The sequence below is a fragment of the Tinamus guttatus genome, unplaced genomic scaffold (genome assembly GCF_059628265.1).
Source record: "Tinamus guttatus ecotype Peru unplaced genomic scaffold, ASM5962826v1 Tinamus_guttatus_pri_ptg000169l, whole genome shotgun sequence".
Lineage (NCBI taxonomy): Eukaryota > Metazoa > Chordata > Aves > Tinamiformes > Tinamidae > Tinamus > Tinamus guttatus.
This window is the reverse complement of record NW_028288703.1, coordinates 181,876-198,112: the sequence shown is the minus strand read 5'-3', so window position 1 is coordinate 198,112 and position 16,237 is coordinate 181,876.

Sequence of the window (16,237 nt, the reverse complement as noted above, 5' to 3'; positions counted from 1 at the left end):
GTAAAGTGAAACCTCAGCAGGGAATTCTGCAAGATCTTTCTTTTAAGCGTTTGTATTCTCTAAAATGTTATTTCGGTTCCAGCAATGAAGTCCAACTTCAAGAAGTAATTGAAACTATATCTGTATTCAGTACATTGGTGATCCTTGATGTGAACCACAGGGGAATAGAAATATACCTTTATTTTCACTTCACCAAACACTGCCAGTTGAAGTCAGATCTTCCTGCTGCTTTCCCTGTTTTTACAGCAGGATTAACTACTTTGTGCCCAATTCTGTTATCAGATAGAGATCCATTTGGATTCCTTACTAAGTAATAGAACCAAAGATGTTTCACATGGAAGATATAAACAGTTATTTCTGTTTTTATAGCTTACATAGCATTTTTAAACATGACGAATAACTTTTTCCTGTTGAGTACAGCCATGCCTCATGAAGATAGATTGCTGTATTTTTCAGAGCATAAATATGAAGGCGAAAACTATATACTTAAATCCAGTAAAGAGCACTGGAATAAATTTTATCCTCCATTCACATTACTTTTCCTGCACCTGGGCACCAACATCACTACTACCCCAGAGATCAGAGCGCTGCTCCCAATGGCTCCCTACATTTTGCCGCATTCCCCACACGCCTGCCAGGTGCGTCGCCCGCAGCTTCCCCAAACTGCTCGGGCTGCAGCAGTGCGCGGCCGTACTCCTCCGTGCACCTCCATACAAGACCATTTTGGAGCTATGCACAACATCTGAAATGCTATTTACCAAAAAAGCGCAGAACAAATAAGAGGTATCATTCCCAACACTGTGTCGTTGGGGTCTGGGGATTGCCACAACCACAGGAAAGGTGCTGGGAGTACCAAGGAGAGTACCCGGACCAGCACAACCCAAACTGTTCTAATGCAGACGGGACCATGGAGAAAGGAGTCCTATCATGCAACACAAGGGACTGAAAGGAACTCACTTTGCTCTAATACATATCCTTATAAATCCTTTACTAGCATTTTTGCAGGTGGCTTCACAATATCAACCTTTTTTTTTTTTTTTTTTTTTTAAATCAGTGAACGAAATTATACTACCTTTGTAGAGCTACCTGTTCGGGAGGACTGTAGGTAACAGGTACTGCTTTCACAGGAGAGAAAGTAAAGGAACAGCGAAGGCCACTAATTTTTGTAAGCACATGGCTGTATTCAATATTTCTTACAACAAATTCAAAAAACTCTTTTTGCTTTTCTTTTATCATAACAACCTGGAAGGAAAGAGTATATTCTCACTTGAATTATGCCCCTCTAGCAAAATGAATTATAAATAGATGTAGAGCAAGTGTTGCTGAAGTGGAAAGGACTTCAGGCCTGTCTACCACATTTGGTTTCATAATCATACCGCTTTCCAAGATTTAGCTCTCCTCTTTTCCATTCTTCTGACTCAAAAATAAGCCTGTGTTAGATCCTTTCATAACCACCATATGGTGCATAGAGAACCTTTCGTATCCTTGCAGTTCCTCGGGGCAGCTCCAGAATTAAGCAACAGATTTATAAGGATGCTGGCTGTGCGACAGTCATACACACCATCTTCAGCAACGTTCAGAGGCAGATTTCCTTCTCGTGCCGATAGCATTTATCCAGAATACATACAGTATCCCAAGGAATTGTTCCTCAGTGCAACTGCCTATTGCCCATCAGATTTGATGTCTTTTGATTTAAAATGTCTGTTCTTACAGAAAAGGTGCCTCAAAGTGCAGGATTTGTCTCCATTCCTCTAAGCATCTCTCTCATTCTCATTCTTCCTGCCTTGCATTTCTCTGCCTCGTTTCATCCTCACTTTCATCAGTGGCTTTATTTGTAAAAATCCTTTTACAAACAGAGCTCACTGTGGTGCTCAGGCAAGGATGCAACGCTGATCTCAAATATCACTTATCAACATTGCAGCATTATTTATCCAGCCCTTTATTCACATTCTCCCATTTTTATGGCGTGACCAGCACCATATTCTCATCCATTTTTTTAAACTTCATCCTTGTTGTATGTGCCTCAAGTTATCTTTTCCAGCATGGACTATTTTTACCAACCCTGAATTATATCTAGGCTCTATCTAGGTTACTTCAGTTTATCTGAAATCTTTAGGTTTTATTTGGTCTCTCTAAATCTACAAGCATGATATTTGTCTTTTAAAATATATTTTTTTTAAGAGGTGAAACGTTAACTTTTTTCCTTCTCCTCCCCTTTTTAGTGTCTTCTTTGCTAAATGACTCTTATTGCTGACATGAGGATAATAAGCAACCTGCTAAAAGAATTCAGAATTTAGGAGATCGTTATTGTTGACTGAATGAATATTCCCATTCTTCAGAAGGCATTTTTAAGCTGGAGATGAGTGAATTGATGCGAAGAAATTAACAACTAAACTTTCCTAGAGAAAAAAAAAAAGACAAAATATACTTTGAACTTCAAATTATTTTTTTTTTCTTCCCATTCTTTTGGAACTTCCTTGTCCGGTTTGCTTTTGACCCACAATGGAAGCAGAAATACTTAAGAGCAGTAGCTCAAGGTGGTTTCAAGAAATCACGTAAAGGACAGGCTCCAGATTGCGTAGGTCAGTTCATTTTGCAGAGATTTCTGTCTAACTTACCCCCTCTAGAATTTGAGCAGAGCTTTTTCAAGTATTTGATATTTAGTTGTCATTAATTACAACATAATTAAAAATGAAGCTGCAGTTTCATTAAGAAAAATGCTAGAACAAACATCACAGCCTAAAACGAATCTACAGGGGGCCCCTGCAGGCCCCTTTGGGTGGTTCAAGCATCTTCTCTGCAGGGGAAAAATATTGCCCAGGGCAAACTTCCAGCAGAACAACACTGGCATTTTCCTTCCTAGTTCACCAAATATTTCAAGAGCACCAAGACTTCAACAACGATCATAAAAAGGAGCATGATAACAAACTCTGTGTATTTGTAAAATCATTTGCAATTTCTTAGCATAAAACCGCAGAAAGGAAACATGTTATATGGCCTTCTGTCAGTCATGCAATGTGCTGATTCTCCCCTGGCCTACACTTATTACATAAACGCACAAGAAGTCGCCCACTTAAAGCTTGCACTTTAAGTGCACTAAATCACTTGTGGGTTGTTCTTCATCTCCATGCAGAATAAGCACAGCCAGCGGCTATAGGAAACGCAGCAGGGACTTGCAACCTTACTGGCAAGTATTGTCTTTTTATAGGCAAACATGGGCTGATTCCAGCTGCTTATACTGGAGGTGAAGTTAATGAACACAACAGCAGGCAAGAACAATTTAAGACACAGAAAACTAAGGAAACGTAAAAGGCAAAAACCTAATGTGGAGGAATAAAATCTTGGGTCAGGCTTTACACTGGGCAGTATTTCTGCTGCCAGTAGAAGCAAACCCTAAGAAGAAAGCAAAAATTGTTCTCCTCCCCTCAAGAGCTCCTATTTTCTGCTAGAGTTCTATAAGGATTTAGACTGTCCAAAAACATTTTACGAGAGCAATAATACAATAGTGCACCACTGTTAACACTATATTACTTTTAGTAGTACTCTACCTTGCATATTCTCACTACAGCTTACATGGGCATGCAGCACTATTTATATTTTGTATTAATTTTCTTCACATCTTCATTTTACAATAAAATACAGATTCTTCTTCCACCGCATATGCCAGCTCAACAGAGAGCATTAATGGGCCAGATTCCCAGGGAACAACCTTGGACATAGATCACAGATGATGTAGGAAGCAAGTCCTATTTGAGGAAGTTACTGCAAGCTCTGCTTCCTCTACCCACATAGATCCTTCCGTGTTTTCTTAACACAAGTTATAAAATAGCCCAATAACATATGTGCAAGTTTGATGAGGTTGCTGTGTGTGTGAAATGACATCGGTGCTTAATTTGGTCTATTGCCTTTCCTGGAAGCCGCACTGTTCGTACAGAATTTGAGATGGGCCCGAAAGACTTAATTCAAAAACATGGTAGAAAATGAATATCTAAATGCAAACATGTAAGAAAACAAGTTTAATGGCTCTGATTACTCAGTTCAGTTTCTCTTCATCTGAAATCTGAAAGATCACTTTTGTCAAGATCATAACCAATAATATCAAGCCAAGTATTAAGCCACTAACCAATTAATTGCTGAAATTTAATTTTAAGAATACTTCCTTTTTATTATTATTTTAAGAGCGTGTTAGTATACATTAGATGGTAAAGCAAAGTTGTCTTCATTAGGAAATAAGCAAGGATGTTTTGTTGCATTTGGACTAGGCTGAAAGAGAGAGGTTCTCCCTATTTTTATTTCACTGTTTCCTACTGAATATGTTTTTAAGAACAATGGGAAACACCATTACGGGTTTGAAGGGCTGCTAGCAGCTTCCTCTGAATGCTGGGACACTTCCAGGGTACTCCCAGGGATTCAAATAATCACCGCTGCATAAAGGCCCTACTTACTACCTGAAAAGTGCTTGAGTAAAAAGTCCTTTTGAGGGTTAAAGTGTATGGAAAGACAAGAAGAAAGTAGAGAGTAGTGGGGAAAAAAAAAAAAAGAAAAAAAAATATTCTTCCTGCAGGAAGAATAACTGTTAATTTGCAGTAGAGCTCCTAACAAGCTGGCTAGATGAGCAGTTGAATCAGCACTTGTTTCTAGTGACACACTTGCAGGGAGACACATCTCCCTGGGCAGATGGAGCAATTGTTGGTGTGTCCCCCCTATGTCTGATGGGACTTCTTTGCTCTAGCTCTCTCCCTTTGCACTGCTTTAACCGTCAGGAGGTCTCCTGTGGAGCAGAGGAAAACTCTTTCTGCCAAGAGCACTGGCAGAGAGGCAGTAATCCGGGACTGCAGAGTCTGCAGGAGAGCAGCACAAAGCCGGGGAAGGCTCTGGGGTGAGTATATTAACACATTAACTATCTTTCCATTGCCTCCTGGGCCTAGCAAAGCCTGATTTCGCTCCAGATGCTCCTTAGCTATACCCTCAGTGCCAGCCCGTGCTTTGGAGTGGGGCTCTCCCTCTGCGCTACCTCTCTGAGCCCGGGCAGGCCGCGCTCGCAGCGCGCGGGCCGCAGCTTTGCGGCAGGGCCTTACTTGGGATTAACGGCAGTTATGTCATTTTGCTGCTGACAGATTCTTGCTTCCTAAACAAAAAGGGCAGCAAAAATGAAGAACGTTGTCATGGCTATGCTTGTTTGGGCATAGGGCAAACAGGGCAAAAAATAAAAGAAAAGCTGGTCTTTCCCTGAATCACCATAACTTACCACAGCTCATCCAAGGCGATTACAATGTACTGAGATAAGCCACTACAGTAACAACAAAACATGGGCCATTTCAGAGGTTATTCTTACCACGCAAAATAACATCCCATCAACTTTAACTGGACAGGTCACATTAAGAAACCAAAAAGTCTTAAATTAGGAAAAAATATACAAATATATTCCATTTTTAATGCAAAATCAAGGATTATAGAGGTATGTGACAGATTTGAAAAACTGCAGTACATTTTACTAGAAGTCAGAAATCAGATTATTTTTCCTGATTTGGATCAACTCTTTCAAAGTTTTAAAGTCATAGATTCAAACATGTCTTAAGCAGATGCTGAGGCACTAACCTGACGTCTGTGTGGACACCTCTGTGCTCTCTAAGGGATTTTTCAAAGCTGCCCTGTCCAGCCTGGTTTCATGAGAACAGTTCGCGTTTCTCCTTCCCTGATGCCCCATGCAGGAATTCTTGTCAGTTCTACAGCTTTCCTCTGGGTCTGAGCCAGGCTCAAGTCATGCATTTCCTGAGATAAAAACATTTTAAAAGTGACTTTAAGGGGGGAAAAAAAAGAAAACTGTAGATCTAGTTGGAGACACGACGCTTAGCAACACATGGACATTTACATTCGTATCACCCATAAGGTAAGGAAAAACGACAGCCATATTGGAGTAAAAAGGATAAAAAACACGAAAGAGAGGTCATTTAATTCAAAGCAACGCTCCGAGGCAGGCTCCTCTAAGCATATAATACTCCTGCAAAGCTACATATTGTTGTAGCCTGTTCTTAAATGACCTCCAGTGGTGGATAATCCACATTTCATAACGCAGGCCGATGGCCAGGGCCGGAGCGGAGGACGAGTCCCTCGCACCAACAATGGTCCTTTCTGCTGTGTTTTGGCAAACACAGAAAGGAAGTGGCTCTGTTTCCTAAATCAGGCTTATTGCTTTGCTTGGTTAGTTTCTGTCAGTGCAGCTTTGAAGATAACCAATAATTTCAGCCCCAGGATGGCATTCTGAGCTATTCTCTGATGAAGGCATAATCACAGGCAACACTATAACGGGTTTTTAAATTGTTTCCCTTAGTCATAGGCTTAAAATAAAAAGTATAAAGAGGCGGAAGAAATAGTACTAGCATTAGACAAATGTAATAGGAATGCTTAGACAGTGTGAAATCCAAGGGAGAACATAATTACAGACCGTGTTTCACTGAAAGTGTGAGTCATTGTAGACTGAAAAAAATGCTATAAACTTATACTTTAAGTGCTCAGCTAGTAAAAAAATAAAAAATAATAAAAAAAAAGTTTGAACTAGATGATCTCTAGAGGTCCCTTCCAAGCTCAGCCATTCTGTAATTCTGTGAAATACCTCTGATTCCTAAATGCAGAAGTACAAATAAAAGACCACATCCTCAAGCAGTGTAACAGAGGCTGCCAATGTAAGGCAGCTGTGAACCTGCTGCTGTTGCATCAGCAGAGCACAGAGAATCCTAATAAAATAGACCTGCAACCCAGGGACTGCAAGGGAGATGCATATATTAGACATACGGCTTATTTTTAAGTGGTGCATGAAGCATCAGGCTGGGCTGACTGCGTACTGCTGCATATCCCAGCAACACTGTGTATGTTCTTAATCTTAGAAAGCAGTCAGCACAGGCAGTTTGAATAAAAGTGTATACGGAAAGCCCATTTTTAAGCACAGTACCCTCCTCTGCACAAAATAGTAGTAGTAAAGAAAAACAGCATGGATTAGAATTTTTGCCTAAATGGGAAACAACAAGCAAAAAGTGACAGGTTGGGAAGGTGGAGATCAAGGTGGCACGTCTTTTGTCTCAAGTAAATAACTGTTTGAAAACTCTGCTGCTATCAGCTCTTCTACTCAACTAGCTTAAATACCCTCAGCAAGGGAGTCAAATCCCACTGCTGTCTTGGGCTGGCTGTTGCTGCAAGTAACGTGGCAAGTATGAAGCTACACTTCCTTAGCATCATCCTTCCTGAGGTAGAGCTGCTTAGTGCAGCAGATTGCTCCTCGCAAACTGACAAGCTCATTTATCATCAAAACTATTAATGTGTCAAGCAAACACATCACACAAATATGTCTCCATCAAGCATCAAATGTTTGTTTTGGTAGTTGATAATTTACGTAAGATACAAGGCTGCAACAGGAGATTCAACACAAAACTACAAGAGCCAGATGGCTGTGGACAACACTTGTATAAATCCATCCCAGACAAGGGACCGCGTGTGCATTTGGCCACAGGGCAGTGAGGGAGCGGGGCAGCCAGCTGCAGAGGCAGAGTTGTGAGGGGAGCTTTCCCCCCAGCACAGCCGGGGCACTAGTCGAGTCCCTAATGCCCCTCAAGGAAGGTTTGCGAGGCAGGAGAAACCAGCAGCACCCGCAGCATCGGGTCCTCCAGGCAAACCTGCTTGCACTGCCTGGACTTGCTCATGAGCTCTCCCTGGCCTGGTTTTGCCCAGCAATTGTGTTTTAAACTAGCTCTACATAAGCACAAATGATTACTTTTTTTTTTTTTTTTTTTTTTTTTTGACAAATAAGTGATGATATTAACACTACTTCAGAGAACTCTGTTTTGTTGCAGAACATGCTATTCCCTCCTTAGCTACATACCAGAAGTGACTGAGACATCATAAAGGTAAATAATATAAATGCTGAGGCCATCTTTATGGAATTGCCTAGAGATGTCTGGATTAATATGACTCATCCTTGGTCATGCTATTATGCTCAGTTAATTTTGTTCTCAATTAATTTTTTCCTACGCAAACACATTTACACTGATTTCATGATTATTGCTATTAAATCTCTACGTAAATGAAGTGCCTCTCTTCCTGCCCACTCGGCTTATCAAGATGTACTGAAGAAAGTAGTGGACCAACCATTTTCAGGTAGATGAAAGATTATTTGGCGTCATTAGAAGATTCAGCATGTACTAGTATGACATCTAAATTTCAGATCTTCAGATCCATAAAAAGGGAAAGTTTTGCCACAAAGGCTACCAAAGATTTACCCTCTTACTACTTTGTTGTTTGTTGGGCATTCAAATATATAGCTATATATGCATACACACAGAGACCCCCAGGGTACCTACATAGGTGTATATATATCAATTACTCTCTCAACCGCTAAAATCTTCCAGCTATCAACAGTAACTCAGAAACAGCAGTTAAATTGCTTAAATTATGTCACTGAAGTTTAAGCAGGAGCTACTTTTCAAGATTATCATTATTCTGCATTCACTTTAATAAACGTTACAGAATATGCCTAAAAAGACTTGCCTAAAAAGACACCATCATGGCGGTAAAACAACTTCCAGATGATTTTATGGAAGCTGGTAATTTACTTTGTCCCTCAAGCACCATTATTCCATACTGATAATGGTTTTATATTGCAATGTAATTGCAACTTTAATGTTACTATTGCTGCACTTTGATAATGTGTGTTTATCTATGTAAACCAATGAACATATTGACTGTTAAAAGCCATACCACAGTAATCCTATTCAAGGCAATTTTCTCCACAAAATTTGAGAACTGAAAAACTGATTTCACATGTGTTAATTGCCGTGGAGATTTTTTTTTTTATGCAAAGCTACAGATGCAACAGTTAAAATACAATAATCAGCGAGACAAATTAAAGATTTCTTTTAACATTAACATCAAACACCAGCTCAACAAACTAAGTATGCAAATGCTGCTACTGAAAGGCAACTGCTTTCTTAAAATCAAATCTACAGATTCCTCTCTGGAACTTAATTAGATCACTCATTTGTGTTTTTGCCTAGCAACAAGCCTCCTGGTGCTGGATACTCTGGGGAGCGAAACCCTTCTTACAAAAAAAGCATCACATCTTTTCATCTGGTGTTGGAATTCTTTTGGGGGAGCCCAGGGCCCTGTGATTTTAGATTTCCCTATGCTTGTTCTGTATAGCGATGGGTAAGGCAGGTAGGCTATGGAGCTCTGTGCAGCTGGTGTTAAACAAAAGCTGCATTTTTTGTTTAGACTGTAACACCACAACCAGGTACTAGTAGCTATTTCCAATTATGTTCAATGATCTCACTTGCATTTATTCAGCCTCTACACACATGTCACCTGACACTTAGCAGAAGCCATTTTTTAGGAGTTTTGTGTCGTTGCACACTTGCATTCAAAACTCCACAGTCTTAACACATAACATGACCATGTTTTTTGGCAAAAACAGTCTTTTAAATGATGACCAATACACCTTATGGCTTTAATTTATTTATAGGAGCGAACAAAAGCTTTGTGCTTTGAAAGCAAGAGTCCAACCCTTGCTCTCATATTGCCCAAGGCCATCATTAAATTTTAACTGACAACCTGAATCTGCCCCAAGAGATATTTCCTCATCTCTTCCAGGGACCTGCAGGGTCTTGTTCCCTGGACCTCGCTTGCATTTGCCCAGGGCCGAAAATGGCTCACCAGAGCATTAGGATTCTTGCCAACTTAATTCACACCCCAGTTCTGGGATGATGAATAATGTACCCAAACTTTGACTGGTTCAAAGGCCCTAAATCTCAGGAGGGAGATGCTGCCCCTGGGCCTTGCCCTTGCCTCAGATCCCGAGGTGGAGCATTCCTCCCATTCCTCCTCTGCCCAGCAGCCTCGCCATGTCCCCCTTCCACTGCACGCTCCCATCTCAGGCTCTAAATGGGTAATGAAAATTTAATTGGAACCAACCCTAGCCTAGGAAATTATGACAACAAACTTGTTTACATGATACATGCTGTAAACAAATAGGGAAGATCACACAGAGCTATAATACTGCTTCCAGGTTGTACTTCTATTTTCCACCTAAATATTAAAATTAGCTTCTATTAAAAATTGCAGAGAAAACATGATGCATATTGGCTGCAGTGTGAGCTCTTCTCACAATAAGCATCTTTTTCAGTAAAACAGATTATTTTCATTTAATTGTTTAGACAAAATATCATCACTAGTGCTGCTGTGAAATGACTGTTGCTTGTCACACCATTATAAAATAATTTCTGTGCTTCCACGCAGGGCTCTAGCGCAGTCGCTATGCACCATAAGCTTAGATTTGCTACTTTCATTTTAATGCTCAGTTCTTTAGTCTTAAAGCAGCAGGTATTTGTTAAGGAATAAGAAAATCTGCTCTCCATGGTGAGCGAGCACATGCGCTCCCAGAGCCGTGACGGAAACATTTCGGCAGAGCCCACAAGAAGGAACTGAGCACTGAGCAACGCGGAGGAACTGGCAAACGGGCTCTGCAGGATTCAGTAGTTAAAACACTAGAGCCAGAGACTGGATCACACGAAGACAGAGCAGCCAAAATAACAAGAGACAAAGGGAGAGAGATGCAGACAGCAAGGGGAGTTCTCTGCTTAGTAACTACTGCCCTATAGAACGGTGATAATTCTGAAATAGAGCCCTTAAATGTGTTTTCTTTCCAAGCAGGCTGTGGGGGTGATGGGATGCATGATACAGACAGTGTATTTTCCTTCTCAAAGCAGTCTAGTTCTCCCTTTTACTAGTTTATCCCTACGAAGGGCTACCAGCTGATAAGGGAAACTCACCACTACATGTGCTCCAACAAATTAAAACTGAGTTACACTTCATTAAGTTGTGCAGTTTTGGCTCTATCGGGTTGAATTTTCTCAAGTTTTACATAACTGGTCTTAATTATACTTTCAATTAATTTCTTAAATGGAAAACAATACTGGCTACAGTAGGGGACATCAGTGAGGGTCAACTTTTTTTTTTTTTTATTAATAAACCTTTTGAAAGGGTGAGTTTCTATTCTGTATTTCACATCCTTAGTAGCAATACCTTTAAAAAGGTTCTGAGATTGTGCAGTATTGGCATAAGCATCCCTTGTTCCTACAGGTTACCGTTAGAGTTTCTCTTCTAAAATAAACCCCAGGTGCCTGGAAATGCAGCACTCACCAGTATCCAGAGCACAGTTGTGTGGCCCCAGCATTAGACTTCTTCCCATCTCATAATCTCTGATTTCCTCTCACTTGTAAGCAACCCTGCCAGAGAGAAAAATAAATTCATATCTCTCCCTTCTGCCTACCTAGGATTTGGTGGTACTCAAGGAAAGAGGAACTAATGACTTCCCTTTCACGATCCATCACACCCACGGGCAGATGTAGGGTGTCGTGGGTGGCCCTCCTGGCCACCAGCTGCCCTGCACAGGGATCCACACACAGTCCCATGCCACAGAGCCCTGGCCCACAACCAGCATTCAGAACAGCATTCCCAGGAGCTGGAGAGGCTGCAGCAACGTGAACACAGGACTGTGAACGAGGAAACCTGGATTCTCCTGCTTCCTGGCCCTGAGGCAACCTTTGTGCTGAGCCACTTGACTGTCCCTTAAGAACTAGGCCCAACACAGAATTGAGTAGAGAAATCATAGAATCATCATGATTGGAAAACACCTTCAAGATCATCAAGTCCAACCACAAACCCATCACCACAATGCCTGCTAACACCTGCCCTGAAGCACCCAATCCCAAAGCAGGTGGGGGATTCTGTCCTCGGTCTATCAAAACGGACCCAGCAGCTGATGGGCTGAGCTTCCTTCTGGAGCTGCTCCACTTGCAAAGCCTTGGAGGTGGCAAATCATCCTTCCTCGACCTCCGAGGGGGTAAGAAGCTACCTAGTTTCATTCAAACCCTGGGCACCAGGGTGACTCTGCTTTCATAAAGCTGGGAAAAAAAATCTTTATTCTAAAATGGATCTGGTCAGGTTTAGCATTAACAGTTCTTGGCTTTTGGCAGAAGCACAGCTATTGATGTTAATCTCCAACTATACGTGGGTTTTAAAAAATCACATTTTTTGATCTAAATCACATCTATCTATGCCCCACTTAAGATAACATTTATCAGTTCTGGTTCATTCCCTCCATAGTTCAGTATCTCAGTTTGCAATGTTGAACTGAAGTTTAACTTTTTCATATGAACAATGTGAACAATAAAGAGAGATGTTTACAGTGCACATCAGCATATGGCAGAAACTGAAGCAGTACATAAGGTTTTAAAGAGGTGACTCAAGCTTAAAAAGTAAAGTGGAAAATAAACATCCTGTTTGGGTAAGAACACTAGAAATGAAGTCACACTCCCCACCTTCTTCACAAAACTTACAGCAAAAGCAGATATGAGTGAATTACAACAAATTCCCTCTAAGTACTTTCATACCTGGCGGGTATGTAAGTGATATAGTCATGCTCTTGACAGGTTCTTCTTTATTTGATCACCCATCAGTGTCTTAGGATATAATAGTCAGGGAATTAAACCATAAGTCAAGGAAGCTTATTCACCACCAGTGCAACCCTTAAGATTTAATAAGAATATAAAAGTCAGTCAGCAAACACCAAAAAAGGCAACACATGGAAATAACTGCAAGCAGGAGCACCTCACAACATAAAAACAAGGACAGAGGCTGGCAAACTATTAGAGTATCCCAAGCGCATCAGACAGATGGACACAACTCTTCAGTCAATAAAAGAAACGAAAAGCCAGATGGCGCTGCTTTCGTTAGGCAACAGGTCTCCAAAAACACTCGGCTTACAAATACATTTATTTTTGAAGATAGAAATGTACTTCTCATTCCAAATTAAGAAACCTTTTACTATGGATTTCTGATAGGTTGCCAGGAAAACACCAACATAAGTCTCCGTTTCTATAGACGTCCAATAACAGCATAAGTGCAAGGGGGAAAGAGAGGCTCCAGAGATCACAAATGGAATAAAAGGACCTCTGAGTTCAGCTGAAACCACTCTACTTTCAGGTCTAAGTCTATTAAGGAGATTCTTAGGCATCACACTTTTAGTCCAGCTTAGTGTCTAGGCTGGTTGTTTATCACATCCCCAAGCCTGTCTAGTGAGAACCTTCCTGTCAGTTCTACAGGCAATGCCAAAGACTTAAATCAAGACCAACTACCTATTCAAAATATCCACAAGCTACTGGGCAAACTAAGTGGGGTTGAGTGAAATTCAAGCAAATTGATCACAATTGATCGCAAAGGTCCTTTCCAGACTTAAAATGTACATTTGAGATGGAATTTCAATCTTGCTACTTTAACACCTTTCTCTCAGCAGTGAAGTCACAAGAGCAGTAAGCAAATTGTGCAGGTATCAGTTTAAATGATCCAGATCTAAAGATTTCACACCAATTCCTTTGAATAAAAGCTCTATAATTATATGTCAGATTCCTGGCTTTCCAGAAAGCTCTGTGAACCTGGCAAAAATAAAATAAAATGCGTGAATCAGATGTAATTGATACAAATGAGCATTACCATGACAAAGAAACACCCTCCAGTATGTACGAGGCACAGCAGAAGAAAGAGCCAGACTCTTCACAGTCTCCAGAATTGCAGGAGAATAAGAGACGACAGGAAGAAGTCAAAACAAGAGAGATTCAGACTAGATAGAAGCCATAACTTTTTCACAACAAGGGCAGTCAATCAACAGCTCTGACCTCACACAGCTGCTCCTTTGAGCAGGATATTGGAGTAGGTGACCTCCTAAGGGTCTTTATGACCAGAACTATCCTACAAATTTAGGAACATATTACTTCCAGAAACTTTGGGAAATCTCATCTTAACCAGGCATTTGCCTAGTTAAATTTACAATGAAAAGAGCATTACTGTTCAGACACTAAAGATGTCCTCTTCCTTGCTGCATGTGTTAGTTACCCTCGTCGCTTGTTCTGCCGTATCTGTGTGCACATGTGAATAGATAAACTTCTCCCACTGCGGACGGTGGAACGTGGACTCAATCACAGTGCAATCCAAGCAAAAACAAACAGCTTCCGTCCCCGCAGCTTATGAAGCCACACAGTCCTGTCATAGTCCAAGAGTTTTAGTTACTTGCACTGAGTCTTCTAATCACTAGATATTTAGCAAGGATTATGTTTTGGGTTTTTGGGGGTTTGTTTGTTTGTTTGTTTTTAAGAGACAATTAAATTAGTAAAATACCAAAGGAATTGGCATGAGCTGACATGATGTTGGCAATGAAGAGGAGTCTACTTTCTGTTCTTCATTTCTTGCCTTCCTCTCGTTTGCTGTGCGGTAGGTGATTCAGGACCTCGGGGATTATTAGAGCTCACCACTGCTATAGCAACTGCTCTATCTGGTAGGAGATTTTTCTTTTCTCTCTCTCCTTTCTTCCCCCCTCTCCCTGTACATGTTATGAGCTGGGAACTACTCCTAAAAGCATGGGCCCATGATACAAAAGCACCCTTTGAAGGGCTCTGTTTAGAAACAAAAACCTACATTTCAATAGAGTACATTGTTATATGAATTACATTTTGGACTAACTCCATAGACAGAAACCAGAATCCAAACAGAAACTTTTCACTGATTTTCATGTTGTCAGTCGTATTTTTAGTGCCTGATTCTTCTCTTATTGATCCCAGCATTGACAAGTGATATGAGGAAATACAGTTCAGACTCACATTAATACTGAGTAAGGTAAGAGCAACGAGTTTTCATCTGGCATTTTAACCAGATGAAGCTTTAAATCATGTTCACTGCTAATCCCTTTCCACCCTCCCCTTGGGAGCACTGCAGCACCTCTGCTGACATTACCTAGAAAATAGCTCTGGTTGGCTCTCTCTGTAAACTTATTGTTCTATAATACATTATTTATGAAACAATTGGTGATTTGGGCCCCATCATTGAGCATGCATTTGAGGAAAAAAAGTTAAAATCAGCCTTTCAAAAATAAATATACTTCCTAGAGGTTTCACTCAAGTGTTTTTAAATCATTCTCCAAATACCTCATGTAACAAAAGTTTTCAGAATTTTCACAGTCATATGATTCTGTTGGCTAGAATAAAACAACGACAGCTTAGTTCTGCGCTTTAGATGCAAGTGATTCCTAATCTCTGACCTAAATGTAGCTTCAGCATCTACAAAGCATCTACAAAAATTTGCAGATTTGGCAGCATGCAGTTGCACAGCCATACACGTAAACAAGTGCTTTCCTTAGCTTAGAAAAAACATGCATGTGCATCACAACACATCTCACAATTAGAGGCAGTGCTTGGACCCACCAGAACTCCTAGACTAGCATCCCTACTGCCAGACTTGCAACTTCGCATCTCCATCTCATCTCAGCAATACGGTTTTTCACAATTTTGCTCAAACAGAATGCATTCTTTAATTGTAGAAGAGTGTATAAATACATATACGTTGCAATTAAAAATAGATGAAGTGATTTTACTGAGACTTTAAAAATGAGAAATTAATATAGAAATCTGAGAAGCTAAGACATTTCAACTGAAAAAGGTAAAAACTGTGAAGCCCTTAAGACAGGATAAAAATAGCAACTTGATTTCCTCGTTTAGTCTCTTATATCCAGACATTTGACACTTGTTTCCTGTTTTAAATAAAAGGCTAAAATTGGTTTTCTCAGATAGTGTTGTGTGGTGATGGTGTTGGGTGAATACTGTCATCTTGCAGGCAATGCAGATGCAGCAGCGTGAACACAGAGCGAAGCACTCCTTACAGGAGGGAGTTAATACAACGGGCCAGGCTGAGGGCCACGCCGGTATCTATGGAGGCAATGCCGGGTTGGCAGTCACTGCATGACAGCGCCACCGCTTTGGCCCCACACGGAACGAGCCTCAGCCCTTGGGGCACCTCCCGAGGACAGCGCGTTCGGCCAGGCCCAGCTCCCCAACAGGCACCCGAGTGCGGTGCTGAACTTCTGCACAAGGCAGCACGGAGCTGCTAAGAGACTCACGTGAGCGCAAAGCTCGTTCTGGGAGCGCTGGGAGCGCCATGCACTGCGGGGAGATGGGCTAGTGCCTGAAGGACGGAGAGCCGGGGCAGCGAGCGCTGCACGAGGGCAGAGCTGTCTGTGCAGGGACACCCTCCCAGGATAGTGTGTGCTCTTTACCAAGAAAATTACACTTTTAAATGAATCAAAAATGAATCAAAGTACTGTAAAGCTGAAAGCCTGGGTCAGATCCCTATCACAAACTCCAGACAT